This window comes from Mustela nigripes, chromosome 4, assembly GCF_022355385.1.
Source record: "Mustela nigripes isolate SB6536 chromosome 4, MUSNIG.SB6536, whole genome shotgun sequence".
Classification (NCBI taxonomy): Eukaryota; Metazoa; Chordata; class Mammalia; order Carnivora; family Mustelidae; genus Mustela; species Mustela nigripes.
Window position 1 is genome coordinate 109,296,127 of NC_081560.1, and position 15,291 is coordinate 109,311,417.

A 15,291-nucleotide genomic window follows, 5' to 3' on the forward strand; every position below is an offset into this window, starting at 1 on the left:
GTGACCAGAGATCCTGGCAACATCACCATAACACTATACTGTGTCCCCCATCCCAACGCCCCCTGCTATAGGCTGATTGTGTCCCCCCAAATTTGAAAGTTGAAATCCTAATGCCCAGTGTGATGTCATTGGGAGGTGGGGCCTTTGGGAGATGCTTAGATCACGAGGGTGGAGCCCTCACAAGTGGGATTAGTGTTCTTGTAAGAGACCCCACAGAGGGCACCTGGGTGGCTCAGTGGGTTAAGCCGCTGCCTTCGGCTCAGGTCATGATCTCAGGGTCTTGGGATTGAGACCCGCATCGGGCTCTCTGCTCAGCAGGGAGTCTGCTTCCTCTTCTCTCTCTCTCTGCCTGCCTCTCTACCTACTTGTGATCTCTCTCTCTAAAAAAAAAAAAAAAAAAAAGAGAGACCCCACAGAGCTCCCGAGCCCTTCCACCATGCAAGCACATAGCGAGCGGTTGGCCGTCTGCAACCCAGAAGAAGTTTCTCACCCGAACCTGACCATGCTGGCACCTTGATGGTGGACTTCCCGCCTCCAGAACTGTGAGCAGTCTGTTGTTTGTAAGCCGCCGAGCCTACGTCAGCCCTCATGGATTAAGATACCCACTTGAGTAATTAGGCCAGTCAACAGGCCAGTTAGCTGGACCAGGCAGTGGAGGGAGCAAACACTTAAGTTCAGGCTGAGTCTTGAAGAGAGGGCAGGAGCAGTGGGAGGGACAAGAGGGGACGGAGGAGGGAGAGAGGCCGACTGGGATGGCTAATGGAGAGGGAGTTGCTGGTGAGGGAGGCGGGGGATGAGGCTGAGAGAAGAGGGCCAATGTCTGGGAGAACGACGCGGTGGGCTGGTATCCTTGAAAGGCGTTAAGCTTGACCGAGGGCACACCTGGGTCCGGGGCTTATGGAGGGGCCACAGTGTTGCGGAGACAGGCTGGTGGCAGAGCTCTAAAGGGGCCCTCAGAGAGAGGAAGTAAGACTGGATCTGGACCCGGTCCGAGTCCCCACAGGCCTGTGTGGAAGGTCCAGAGGAAGCTGACGCAGGGCCAAGTTCTGAAGGGAGGCGGCCTGCTGGAGAACTGGCTGCAATGGTCACCTTCTTGCTCACATCACAGAAGCCATTCACGTGACCCCAGGGGAACGAGTACACGAATGCGGTAGAGCCATTAGGAGGTTCCTTCACCGCTCCAGGGGCGAGGTGGTGATGCGGAGGTGGCCACGAGGTTTGCAACAGATGCTGACGATAACGCCATCCTTGCTGATGTCAGGAGTGAGGGGGCAAGAGGAGAGTCAAGGATGACTGGGGTGCTTCCCTCTGAATAGGAGGATTGTTTACTGAAGTAAGGAATGGGGCACCTACGAGTCTTGGCTCTGGAATGATGTCGAGGCCAGAGGTACAAGTCTGACGGTCATCAGGAAGAAATGACATTTCAGGTGACAGAGTAAGAGCATTTGGCCCCAGGATTGGTCCCCTGTCTCTAGATGACTCTTCTGAGGAAAACAGAGAAATGGGGAGTGTGGTGGGTCGAATTGTGTCCCCCTCAAAGATGTTGAAGTCTTATACCCCAGTACCCATGGATGTGACCTTATTTGGAAATAAGGTCTTTGGTGATGAGGTCATTAGGACAGGTGCTAATCCAATATGACTGGTGTTCTTATAAGAAGATGGTTTGGACACAGAGACAGACACCTACAGAGAGAAGATGATGTGAAGAGACACAGTGAGGTGATGGCCATTGACAAGCCAAGAAGAGAGTCTTAGAACAGCTTCTCCCTCCCAGTCCTTAGAAGGAACCTGCCCTGCTGACACCTTGATCTTGGCCTTCTGGCCTCTAGAACTGTGGCAATAAATTTCTGTGGTCCATGTGGTCCAGTCTGTGGTTCTTTGTTACAGCAACCCTAGCAACTACTCCTGGGAGGTAGCTGAGACAGACATGGGGTTTACTGCAGGTCTTGAAAGAGGGGAGATGGAACAATACGCTTATAGGAAAATGGGGGTAATCTGGGGTTGAGGGAAAATGGGGAACACGGGCAAGCAAAGGGATGGGTCTCTGAAAAGACCAGGTTCTGTGTATCTTGGGCCTTCGCACATGTAGCCCCCCAACTGTCCAACTGCCAAGGCCTCCCTGGACGGGCCACCTCTCTAGGGGGCCTGGAACTGCCCCCTGTTCTCCAGGCACACCCACCATGTCCCCGTCCATGCACTTTCCATCCACTGCCCCGTGCTCTGTGGTGGGGGTACTGGGACTCAGGACACTGAGGCTAACAGAGTCCAGCCACAGGAGGGGCTCTGGGAACACACTTTCCACAGATGAATGTGAGGTCGTTCCGGAATGTTTTTGTCCACATGGCACTGGTTTAGAACTCATTTTGGAAATTGGTCCTGGCACGCTCCTGTCTCTCCAGACCAATGTTGGTTTTGTCCTGTGTTTATTCAATACTTTGGGGGGTTATAAATCTGGAGACAGCTCCACCAGGAACTTTTAACTGGGGCCGACCCTGTGAACTGTGTAACCTTGAGCAAGCTACTTAACCCCCGTGACCCTTGGATTTTCCATTAGTCAAATGGGGCAAAGAACTGCCCTTTCTTTGCCCCACGGATGTGGAAGTTCTGAGGTAGAAACTTGGGTGTGTGGATTCATGGGTCTGTGTGGGCTCTAAATTAAAGGCACAAGCAGTGGGTTTCGAGGAGAAGAGCTGGCATGTATAGTGTAAGGAGGGGGCAGATTTAGTCACTAGATACTCTTTATTTAGAACTCTGAATTTCTTAAAGTTTTAATTAAAGAAAATTGAATAGTGGCAAAATACACATGATACTGACCGTCCTAACCATTTCTAAGCGTAGAGCTCAGCGGCTTTCAGTACCTCACATTCCCAATCCAGAACTTTTCATCATCCCCAACTAAAACTCTGTCCCCATTAAATAGTAAGTCCCCATTCTTCCACTTCTGTCCTAGCCCCTGGCAAACGCCAACTCGCCCTCCCTCCCTTCTTTACTTTTTTCTTCCTTCTTCTTTCTTTCTCTCTCTCTTTCTAAAGATTTATTTGATTTAGAGAGAGAGCGCACACACGCATGAAAGGGGAAGAGGGGGAGAGGGGAAGAGAATGGGAAAGGGAGAGAATCTCAAGCAGATTTCCCCCGAATGTGGAGCCTGACATGAGGCTCCATATCACAACCCCAAGATCGTGACCTAAGCTGAAACCAAGAGTTGTATGCTTAACTGACTAGGTCATCCAGGCGTCCCTCCACCATCCCACTTTCTGTCTCTGTAAATTTGATTACTCTAGGGACCTTGTAGGAGTGGACTCATATAGCATTTGTCCCGAGACTGACTTATTTCCCTTCAAGTCATGTCCTCAAGGTTCATCCATGTTGTAGGCTGGGTCAGAATTTTCCTCCTTTTTTATGGCTGAATAATATTCCATTGTGTGGATGTGCAACAGCTAGTTTCTCCATTCCTGCCCTGATAGACATTTAGGAGCTGTGACCCTTGGCTGATATGAATATGAATTAGCCATCAGAAGTCTGAATCTTATGTTATAGCTTGACTTACGTGTATCCCTCATCATCTGTCCAAGGGTTCCAGAGTCCACTAGTTGGACTGATCTCAGGGTACAGGAAACTAGGACTCATCTGGGCTGTTAACTGCACAGTCTATGCTTTTAACTTTTTTTTCCCTTTTGTTTTACATTTCCACAAGGTCTTTGTTTGAGAGGGTTAAACATTAGATAAATTGGAGAATTATGGTTTTGGAGTTAAGGCCACTTTTGTGGTTGTTTCCTGGAGGATCATCTGTTTTATCTCCACTTGACTTTTTTGAAATGCTGGAACTGTTCTTTGATTGAACTTGAAGCCTTTTTTTTTCCCTGTTTCTTTGACATTTATATGACTGAAGGTGGAAAAATAAGACCTTTGCTTATTAACAAAATGAATCAATCTCTTCCCCCCCATGGGAAATTGAAAACAATTTAGAGACTAGAGTAAACTTCAGATTTTCCTGTGATATGAATTTGGTTGACCTTTCCTGGAGGTAAGATTTAAGGGAGAGCTCGCTGGGCTTGACAGAGAGTGCGTGAGCCAGGTGCCCATGGATTTCACCCTTGGTTGCTATGCTCTTTCCAACGGGCGAGTGCCTTGCTCCCACCCACTTGTCTGCTGAGAGAGCAGAGCAGGGGCCCAGAGAGGTTCCGTGTACTAGCAAGGGTCACCCAGAGAGCTAGTGAGCTCAACCCAGCCGCTTTCATTAAGTGGCAGGGGACACCTGTTCCACATAGTAAATTCTCAGAGGCAATGGCGGTTTATTGTTTGGTATCTCTCTTCCTTTTTACTTGTATGTGCCAGATGTGTTTGGGGGAAATTCCCCATGAGACCAGCGCATAGTTAACACCTCCTTTGTCTGGCCGTGTCACAAGTTCCCCCTCTGGAGATGGTGGGGGCCCGGAGTTTCCAGCCGGCTTGATCTTGGTGGCACAGTGTCTGTGACCAGTGTTTGGGGAGGCCTGCTTGACCTGCGCCTGGCCTGCATCTGGTTCTTGCCCAGGAGTGGGAAGTAGAGAATAAACAAAGCAAAGACACTGTGTTGGAAACAGGACTGCAGAGCTGAGAAGATACTTAGAAAAGTGGCCTCGGGCCAGCTCCTACTCTCTCCAAATATGCCGGGAATGCTGGGCCCAGAGAAAGGGGACAAAGCCCTGGAAAGAGCAGCCCATGACCAGGACACACTCCTAGCCAGTCCAGTTAGCAAAGCAAATGGACACTCCTTAGCTCCAAACGAAAGCAGATCAGAACTCAAAAACAATTGTTGCTAACTTTTGTGTTCCTATTGGACGAACATCTCTAAAAACAAATCTCTCAGTCTTGTCAGCAACTCTGTTTTGGGTGAGGAAGCAACTCAGAAGACCCTTGAGAGAGAGAGTTTGTTTAAACTCACACAGGGAGTGAGTAGGGCTGAGGTAGAAATCTGCCTTTTCCCATTTGGGTGCCGAGTGAATTGTTTGGCGCCAGGAATGAGTTTCCCACTTTGAGCCGAAGATCAGATCCTGACAGAGGACAGAAGGTTAAAGGGTGCACCAGCGAAGGAGGAAAACAAAACAAAAACAGGAAGTGGCCAGCTCAGGGATTTTCCATGGGAAGGCTGAGAAACATGTCCGGATATAAAGAGAAAAAGGAAGAAAATGGGCACCTCCGAATCTTCTGGAAGCTGCTTGAGAAGTTGTGAAACCAGGTTCTCGGGAGGAGCCAGCTTGATGGAAGCGTGGTGGGGGACCGGGTCGTCCAGGTGGGAGCCTGAGCCTGGGATCACATTGGCTCCTCCTTGGCTGATCACCAGACCCTTCACTGCCTTTGTTCTCCTTTTGGAAGGAGAGTTTGTCATCTCTTGGGTTCCTTGGAGAGGTGTGTTCACGTGTGTCCTAACACCGATGCGTGAGAAGGAGTCTGTAACCCAGAAGACCCACCTCTGAGCAAGAGTCCGCAGAGGGTATTTCTGGTGTATAGGGGCATACCACATTTACGACTAATGTCATACAAATGGAAAAACACCTGCTTCTCTTTTTTAGGACTAACTGACTCAGTCCTTTTGCTACCAGAATTGGGAAAGGGCTAGGCCAGAAAGGGGGCCGGGCATCTTTTCTGGAGGCTGTTCTGCCATCTTTTCTCAGCTCCAATTCTGTCCCTCCCTCCCTGTCCCAATCAGGACAGGGGCAGACTCGCCCTTAGAGGACGGCTCTGTCATCTCTTTTCTGCCTTCTCAGAATGGGTGAAGGTCTGTTGGGCAGGGGAGTGATGAGTCCTGTGTGGAGATCCAACGGAGGAAAGAAAGATTCCTTGCTGCTGCTGTATATCAATCCCATCTTTTGTACAAGAGCAGAGGACAAATGTCCTGGATTGGGATCCCGTGCTCTGGGCAGTGGCCACCCCTTCCCTCACAGGGCCTGACTTGGTATCTCCCTCAACTGCTTCTCGATTTGAACTGAAGAGTTTCTTTGCCAACAACGGAAGGGGGAAAAATAAATCTTCAATCCTTCCTGGCCATGTTCTGTCTTGGGATCTTGGTTTTGTCCCTAGTTAATCAAGGAATCAGACTTTTAGGTAAAAAGAGAAGACTGTGCCAGCATGTTTTCTAAAACCCTATATGCAAATGAGCCAGTTAAGTGTCTTGCAGGCAGCCACCAGAGGTCAAAGGTCACCCTCCACGTTTGACAATTATTTTGCTCAAAATAGATGGTGAGCAGGACTGCAGGAAATGAGATGCAGCAACCTCAATTCATGTGTGAAAGTTTCCAATTAAGAATTCAAAGAACTTGTTGTTTAATGAAAAAGTGAAACAAATTCCCTTCATGTGTTTCCCCACTTGCTTGGTGGTCCCTGGCTTAGAGCTGGATCCACAGGAATATGGCGGTCTCTCAGCTCAACTGATAAAAGGGGGAGTGTGGCAAGTGACTGTATGCCAGAAGCAAAACCTGAGGTAAGGGGAAGGGAGTTGATCCGATTCTCTAGTTTCAGGTTGGCAGACTACTGCCTGGGTCAAATATGGCCCACAGCCTGTTTTTTGTGAATAAAGTTTTATTGAAACACAGCCATGACCATTTTTTCTTCTACTCTCTCCAACTGCTTTCACAGTATGGGGGACAAGAGAGCTGTATAAGGGAGTTGAATAATTGGGACAGAGACTGTATGGCTGTGAAGCCAAAATATTTTCTTTCTATAGTATTTCCTTACCGAAATTTTGCCAGCTTGTACTCTAGTTCGTTGGTTCTTATTTTTGTTGTGCGATAGGAACCCTTTGAAAATGTGATGAACATTTTATATACACCCCCTATAGAAAAATATATGACCTCCTGGTTAAGAATGCCTACATGTAACTCTAACTAGACCCTTCTACAGAGCCTGGGGTCATGGTAGTACATGCTGAACCCCTCACAGGAGAAGTTCCTGATGGTGTGTGGGATAACTTCTACACCAGTACCCACCTCCCCCGCTCTGTGCTGGTCTCAGTTGTGATCAAACAAAAAGAACCTCAAATTGCATATCAGGGGACACAAGTCCTCTTCTGGGCTCTGTCGCCCTTAAGCTATGGGACCTTGGGGAAGTCATTTCACTTTCTCTGTGCCTGGGTTCCATCATGTGTCAAATGAGAGGTCCGGAATGGATACTGAAAAAAATTTTTTTGTATTGACATATAATTGACATATAACATTGCATTGGTTTCAGGCACACAACATAATGAATTGATATCTGTATATATTGTAAAACAATCACCACCATAAGTCTAGTTAACATCTGTCCCCGCCCAAAGTTAATTTTTAGGACTTACTCTCTCGGCAACTTGCAGCTGTGCTCTGAAATGTTACTGACTAGAGTCACTAATCTAATCGTTGCGCCCCCATGACTCACCTATTTTATAACCGGAGGTTTGTCCCTCTTGACTTCCTTCATCTATGCCACCCTCTCCTCTGGCAATCACAGCTCTGGCTATTTATGATTTTTGTTTGGTTTTGTTTTGTTGCCTTGTTTTACTTTTGAGACTTGACATCCAAGCGATATCATACAGTGTGTATCTTTCTGCGTCTGACTTATTTCACCAAATGTAATGGTTCATCCATGCTATCACAAGTGATGAGATTTTATTTTTTATGGCTGAGTAATATTTCACTGTGTGGCTGGCTATCTATCTATCTATCTATCTATCCCCCCCCATCTTCTTTATCCCTTTATCCATCAATAGACACTTAGGTTGTTTCTAGAATAGATGTTCTACTTAAAGATCTTTCTGGCTTTAGGTTTCTGTGCCCTTCAAGGGCCTAGAATTTATTTCTGAGGCTGAATAGTTAGGGTGTTGTGATTCATGTATATTCAAAATATCTGAAATCTGCTTGGCCACCCAAACAGGTCTGTGTTAGTTAATTTGCTTAATTACATGCAGTGAAATCTGGGATTTGATGACCACTCTGGATATTTGGCACCTGTGGGAGAAAAACCTTCACATGTGCTAACCTCCTCCCAATCCTGGTCAGCCATCCTGATAAATGGGATTACCACACAGGCTGGTTAAAGGAGCATGGATGCAACCAGTTTAAGCCATCAGAAATTAGGAGAAACAATGTAGAACTCAAGCCCTCCCGGTAGAATGGTCCAAATAGCACCTTCTGAAGGTGTATCTTTCTCTATTTGAGAGAGAAAGAGAGAGAGAGAGAGAGAGCGCCCATGTGTGAGTGGGGGAGGGGTAAAGGGAGACGGAGAGAGAGGATCTCAAGCAGACTCCGTGCTGAGTGCAGAGTCCCACACAGGGCTCAGTCTCACAATTCTGAGATCATGACCTGAGCCACTCGAGAGTCGGCTGCTTGACCAACGTAGCCATCCAATTGCGCCGCACAATAACGCCTTCTACCAGAACGAATCCCGCAACTTCTCTTGGGCAGAGATGGCCTGCCAGGAAACCAGGTTTTGCAATTGTGTTGCTTTTGGTTTTCAAATGAAAATAAATATTTATATTTTCATTGATCATAAGAATATGTCACATTTCTTGTAGCTACTTTGAAGAAGTATAGAAGATACGAGGAAGAAGGTAAAAATTACCCTGAAATCCAGCTCTGCGGAGGTAAGCACTGCTAACGACTGGAGAAACCTTCCAGATGTCTCTTGCTGGCACACATGCCATCGGCACGTGGTTACCTAAATGGGCTATCTATGTTTTGTCTCCTACATTTCATTTATCAAAGTGCCTCATGCTAATACTGTTCTGTGGCTTTGGATATAGATTTACAGCATGACTTTCAATGGCTGCACAGTATTTTGTCCAACGTACTATAATTCACCTGCTCAACCACATTTAGGTTGTTCCAATGTGTGTGTGTGTGCGTGTGTGTCTATTTATTTACCACATGGTAGGGACTACCTTGTACTTATATTTTGAGCATTTCGCTGCTCCTTTGGCTGAGGACCGAGGACTCAAAGTTTACTCATTAATAATTGCAATCACAGGGTCACCTTGCCTCCAGAAAATGCACGGTGACATTTTACGTCTACCGAGAGTAGAGGAGAGCGCCCAGTTCCACTCTCTGGCAAACCCTGGCTGTTGTCATTGATCTTTGGAGTTTGGGTCAACCTGATTGGTTAAAAGTGACCTAATATTGTGGGGTTGATTTGCATTTCCTACATCATTTTACTTCTGAGTGGTACTGTCTGTGATTGAGCAGGGGAGAAATGATGACTTCCTATCAGGCTCTCATTACTACTTGAGAACCTAAGGCTGGCAGAAGGGGAGACATATATCATTCAGGGGAGCCAGGGGCCCAGGATGGAAGAGTTGGATCCTCCTGGAGGACCATCATATTTCACTGATTTATTTCCTCCTAGGCTCACTTGCAACTACTTTGGGCACCTGTTGAACAGCATCTAGGAGGTCACAGGGTTCCGGTCATGAAGGGCTTAGATGACAGGGAGGACATCTGGGCCATAATTGTGAGGCTATGCACAGGCAGAGAGCCGGCTCCCCGTGTCCCCGCTGGAGGCTTTGTTCCGTTCTGTAGGCACTGATAGCATCTCCCCAGGCCCCAAATGTGTCTTCCCATTTCTCTTCTCCCAGGATCAGAAGACATCAGCTTCACTGTAGCTAATGCCACCCAGAAATCTGCTGGAAAGCTCAGAAATGCCTAATGCTCACTGCCTGTGACCTCGTGCAAGCATGGGTTGGGGAGCTGAGGGCGGCCGGTAGGGCTGACAGTGAAGTCCCGCGTCTGGAGTGGCAGCTCTGCCCGGCAACCTCCGCTGTGGCCTCGAGCCAGGATGACCGGCTGGGGCGGGAGAGGGCCGCGGCGGAGCCGTTCTTCTCGGTCTGGTGCTCAGTGGCTTCCTGCCTCGCTGAAGGGGCATTGCTCGGTGGTGATGATTCATGGCATTTGGACAATGCGGCCGTGTTCCGAACAGGGAAGTGAAAAATAGCACAGCCCAGGACAGCGCAGGACAGGATGGGGCGGTCACAAGATGAGAAGATTTACTTTGAAAAATGCAGGGGGTGTTGGGGGCGGCACAGTGAAGTCAGTCTCGGCGGCTCAGGCCCCGCGAATACGCGCCTGCTGGCTCTTCTTTGGGGCATCAACTTTTCCGAGTGGCAGTCGTGAATCTGTCCCTTGGAAGTGGCTACTGGCCTTGGCCGAGCCGCCGTGGGCAGGAGGAAGTGGAGGGCTGATGCAATGAGTGTCAGCTTCCTCTCTGACTCAGGATTGGATCTGTTTCTTAGGGAGGTGCCAGGGGGCCCTGTGTGGCTTTAGCTGGATTCTTTGAAATTGAAGTCAAAACGGAGGCTCTGCCCCTGGTGGGTGCTGGCCCTCCCTTGACCCTTTGGGATGAGTAAAAGGATTAAGCTGGCTTCTGTGGCCTCCCTCCCAGCTGGGTAAGCCCTTCTGACTCAAGGCCTTCCTGGGGTTTCAGCCGAAGGAGACCAGCAAAGGGCCATCTCCTGGGTCTTGGCCCACATCGGGGGCTTCCTCATATGTGGGAGCTGTGTTTGGGGGAGCAGCTGGGTTCTGGGGGGTTCAGTCCCGGAAGATGTTAGACTGATGGAGGAGGCCGTAGACTGCCTGGAGCTTCGGGCTCTCCTGGAGTCCACGTGTCCATGTAGCCAGCCGTAGGTGGGAGAGGGCCGGGTGTGCAACTGCGGCCTTCCCACGAGAAGAGTAGTGATTGGCTTTTGGCTCTGAGCTTTCCAAGGACATGTCATTAGGGTGCTGCCTAAACAGCCCTCACTGCTCTCACCCGAAACCTGTTCTAAGAAACACTTCAATTACCCAGATAATTGCCTCTGCCTGAGAGTCCATAATCGTAAAAGCACTGGCTTGGTAAAGACTTAAAAATTCTCTCACAACCACCGTAGGGGTTCCATATTCCAGTGCCTGAGTCACCTTGGAGGACAGTCTCTCTTTCCAGGTCAGTTCGGTCCACCTCCCTCTCCCCCATCCCCTCCTATTTCCACGGCTGGAGCAGAGGTCAGCTGATCTCACTCAGGAGGGATGGCCAGCATCCAGTCGCTGGGGTATTTAATGACGACTCTATTATTAGTCACACGCAAGAGAAGCACGATTCCAACCCGCTGGGGCTTCTAAAAAGGAGCTCCGTGTGACAGACTGGAGAAGGTGGGGGAAGGGCCCTGAGGACACCTGCAGCTGGGACCTGACCCTGCCCAGCACTCTCTCTTTTCTCTCACATCATCTTCCAGCAAATATTGATTTTAATCTCTTTGATAAGCTTTCTCCTGACGGTGGGGAATGTGCGCGATGGCAGATCTGCTTGTCATACCTCACCGTGTCACCGCCAGAGAGGGAACTGAGAGTTCCAAAGTCCCAGAGAGAGGCCGCGATGGCCTTCATCGGAGTCAGGTGACCGTCACTGGCTCAATCACCGTGGCTGGGTCAGGATCTCGGAGAAGATGACTGAGCAGATGACCCTATGATGAGTGCGGTGGAGGGAGTGTCTTCCACAAGGGGCTCCTGTTCTGGCAGACAAATGATGGGCCCGCTACTGCCCCGTGCTGAAGGCTCTTTCCGAGGCCCCCGCCGTGGACTCAGAGCCTCGCTGCCTCCCTCCGCTTCTCCCTCCCAGTGAGGGCCACGGCCCAGGGGAGGTGCCTTGTCTGTCTTCAGAGTCCACTGTTGTGTTGCTTAAAGATCCATAAAAGATGGGGTTTTTTTTGCTCTGTTTTTCTGGCGGGGGTGGGGGGCAGAACCTGTCCGGGGCAGCCTCACTGACTTTCTGAGGAGATCGCCTTGGAGGATCTGAACAACGAGTGAGGGCAGAACAAAGGAGCCATTCTCAGAAGCACGGCAAAAATGAAACCAAAAAAAAACCCCATAAAAATCCCTACTGGGGCAGAGGAAATACCAACTTGATGCTTTTGAGCCACGCATTTGGTAATAAAGGAAAGATTCAAGGATAGGCCGTTCCGACGCGATTCTGTTTGGGCTGGAGGGAGAATGTGCTGGAAGACAATGAAAGGGAATCATCCAGGCAAGGGAGGGCTGCTGGTGAGCACACTGGTGTGGCGTGTTGTTGCGATTCAGGAACTGACCGATGACCAGGGTCACGGGGAGTCTGAAAGTGACACCCGACAGGAACCGGTTCAAAGTTTGTGCCCAGCCCGGGAGCTCAGATGACCGGCAGCTGGCCTGCCCCCTGCTGGCTCCCACTGATGTGAAAGGGGCTCTGACCCCTGTTCCGTCACACAAATACCCGTTTGGAAATCTCTTTGAAGGCAGATTAAGTAAACGCTCCCAGCACAGACGAGAATAGTTGAGTGACGTGGGCCCAGTATCTGTAGTAAGTGGAAGGATCACTGGTCGTAAAGCTCACGGGCATCTCGCCTTTCTGTTCCTCTAATCTGACTTCCGTGCTTCTGGTCGCAGTTTCGGGCCCAGAGTGTCTTCAGGAGTTGGAGTTGAGGATGTGGGGACTCTCACTCTCCTTTCATGGGCGTGACAGTATCCCAGGGCCAGGGCACCATCCTGCCACCGCATGGCAGCTGGCTGCGGCTAGGGCCAGGCAGTCCTCCTGGCACGGCGGACCTTTGAAGTTGCTCGTGGGGTCTTTCCATCTGGTTTGTGGACTCGGGCGGCTGTGACCCCCAGCGGGGGTGTCTCTCCAGGTCTCCCAGGGCGCGGCAGGGTGAGCGTGAAGGGAAAGTCTGGTTTTCATCTGGGAGCGCCGAGCCTTTTGGCGTGATGGCTCTGCTCTCTTTCTGCCAACGGGACAAGGTTGTGCCGGCTGCTCTGGGCGGGGAGTGAGGGTGGAGGGGGGAGCCCGTGGCCATGTTACTCCCCTCATTATTTCTGAGACCCCACTGGAGAGGGAGGTGGGGGTGGGCTGCTGGCCCGGGGCTCTGTGGCTTTGCTGTCTGCCCCCTGGATCCTTTCCTCACCGACCCGGCCACTCGCATGTTCACTGGGGCCGTGGTCCAGTCATTCTGTCCCGATGAGGCCGGTCTTGGCCTTATCTTTCATCTCTACTGCGTGGCACAGGGCCAAGCTCGCAGTGGGGCTCCGCACATGTCCGCTCCCTTCTCTTTCTGCTTCGCCTTTGTTAGGGTGGAAGTTCTGTGCTGAAGTTCATGTTGTTGAAGTCCTAACCCCCAGGACCTCAGAATGTGGCTGTGTTTGGGGATGGGCGTCTTTGAGGAGGTTCATTAAGTTAACATGAGGTCATTTTAAGTTAAAATGAGGCTCTGCACCAATCCTTATGACGGGAGGAGTTTCAGACACAGGCATATATGAGGGACAGATGTTGTGAAGTCACAGGCAGAAGGCCGCCATCAACAAGCCAAGGAGAGAGGCCAGGGACAGATCCTTCACTCAAGAAGGAGCCAACTCTGTGGATACCTTGATCTTGGACTTCTGGCCTCTAGAGCTGGGGGAAATGCATTCCTGTTGCTGAACGCCGCTCCCTACCCCCCAAGTCTGTGGTGCTTTGTTATGGGACGGCCCTAGTGGACTAACATGGCTTTTCAACAGGTTTGTGGAGCACATAACCAACCAAGTGCAAGGTGCTGTAGGAGGTCCAGAGACAAAGTCAAGAAGCATGAGAAAGAGGCCCAGTGAGGGGACCATCTCTCTTCCCATTCTCTCCCCCAAACTCCTCTCTCTTCAGCCTTTCCGTACCTCTGCCCACCACCACCCCCCAACAGAGGGAAGCAGGAGGAAATGAAACAGAGGGCTCCCCATGAGATGCCGCCCGATGGAAGCTCTGGAAAGGAATGAGAACCCTTTCCTATAGAGTCAGAAACACCGTTTTTTATTTTCATTTTTTATTTTTTGGCTGCCCCTCCTCCCCCGCAAGTTCTTATTTAGCACACGTGTGTGTGCACGTGGCCAGAACAGACCCGTGGCCTGACAGAACAGACCCGTGGCCCGAGCAGCCATGCATGTGCTAAGGAAGACGGTTCACAGCATCTGGGGACACACATGACTGTCCAGCAGGTGGCATGTCCAGCAGGGTCTTACCTAGCGCTGGCTTTATGGGGCTGGCTAGCTGGGCAGGGCCACAGTGAACTCTCTTTGTAGACCATGACTTATATTCCTTGTTGCCCTTTGTGACTAAAGGTGATGCATGTTGTGTTTCCATACTGCTGTTACTGGGAGATTGTCCTTTGAATTATGGCCCCGGCTGGTGGCCGTGGGCTGTGATCTCTTTGCAGGATCACGAGGTCATTTCATCGTGGAGTAATCTTGGGATATCTGGGAACACCTCTGGGCCTTCAGATCTGCAGGGCTGCAGGTCTCCTTAATAAAGAAGCCAGGTCTCTTTGAAGACTTGCACAGTACGCAAGTCTTGATATTTTTTGTATTTCCATGGTACCTACCAATTTGCAGTCAAAGATATTTTCCACCATACAACTCAATAATAATCCTGTGCCCTGGTGGGGTCCTTTTGCAATCCTCACTTAGCTCATTGATTTTAAGGGGAACTGGGATTCCAGGAGCTTGCATTGGCCAACGGGTCCCGTGTTGCCTAGTACTGGGTCCCCAAAGGACTTCGGTAAATAGATCACTGCCAGTGGTTGCAATCCGCTTCTGTGTGTGTGCTAGGGACTGAAATTTGCACATCACGGTCACTCATACTGATAGTGGCACATTTTCATGTAACGCTGATGTTAAAACAAGCTTCCTACCTTTTCTCCATACAGAAAAGTGAATGTGTTCTAGGGATGGTCTGAGGGCTAGCCCAGCAAGAGTGTTGCAAAGCCGCCATGTGTGGGGCCACTCCCTGCCCCACTTCCTCTTGCACTGCCTTCCTTGGTTGGCCCCTCGTGCCTTCCCTCTTCCCTCCTCGTAAGACCTGAGGTGTGCCCATCTCTGGAGGCTCGCTGCATTGGAAATCAGTGACTCCTGAACGCATAAGCTTTCAAAAGCCCCAGAGATCATCTTCCAATGCTTGAATGGAACCAAGAGTTACTACCTTGGACTGGGTCTGCTTTGCTTACTCAAAGGACCAAGCCAGTGAGTGGTTGGCCTGGCTCTAAGTCTAGCAGGTGCCCCCCTCTTGGTGTGTTTGGTGCGACACTGTGCCTTCTCCGGTCAAGGCCACAATGTGACTTCAGGGAGGTTATTATGGGCCCTTTGGAGGTGGAAACTGACTTGGGTTCTTGGGGCTATTTCTTGGTCACTTCCCTCAGCCCCAGACCTCTATTTACTACCCAGCCGATAAAAAAAAGGGAGCTCTATATGCTTTCAAAGCCATGCCCTCTCCTCCCAGCCTTTGATTTCATAAATGCTGGTTCATCCAGAGAACCGAGCAGAGCCTGCAACCATG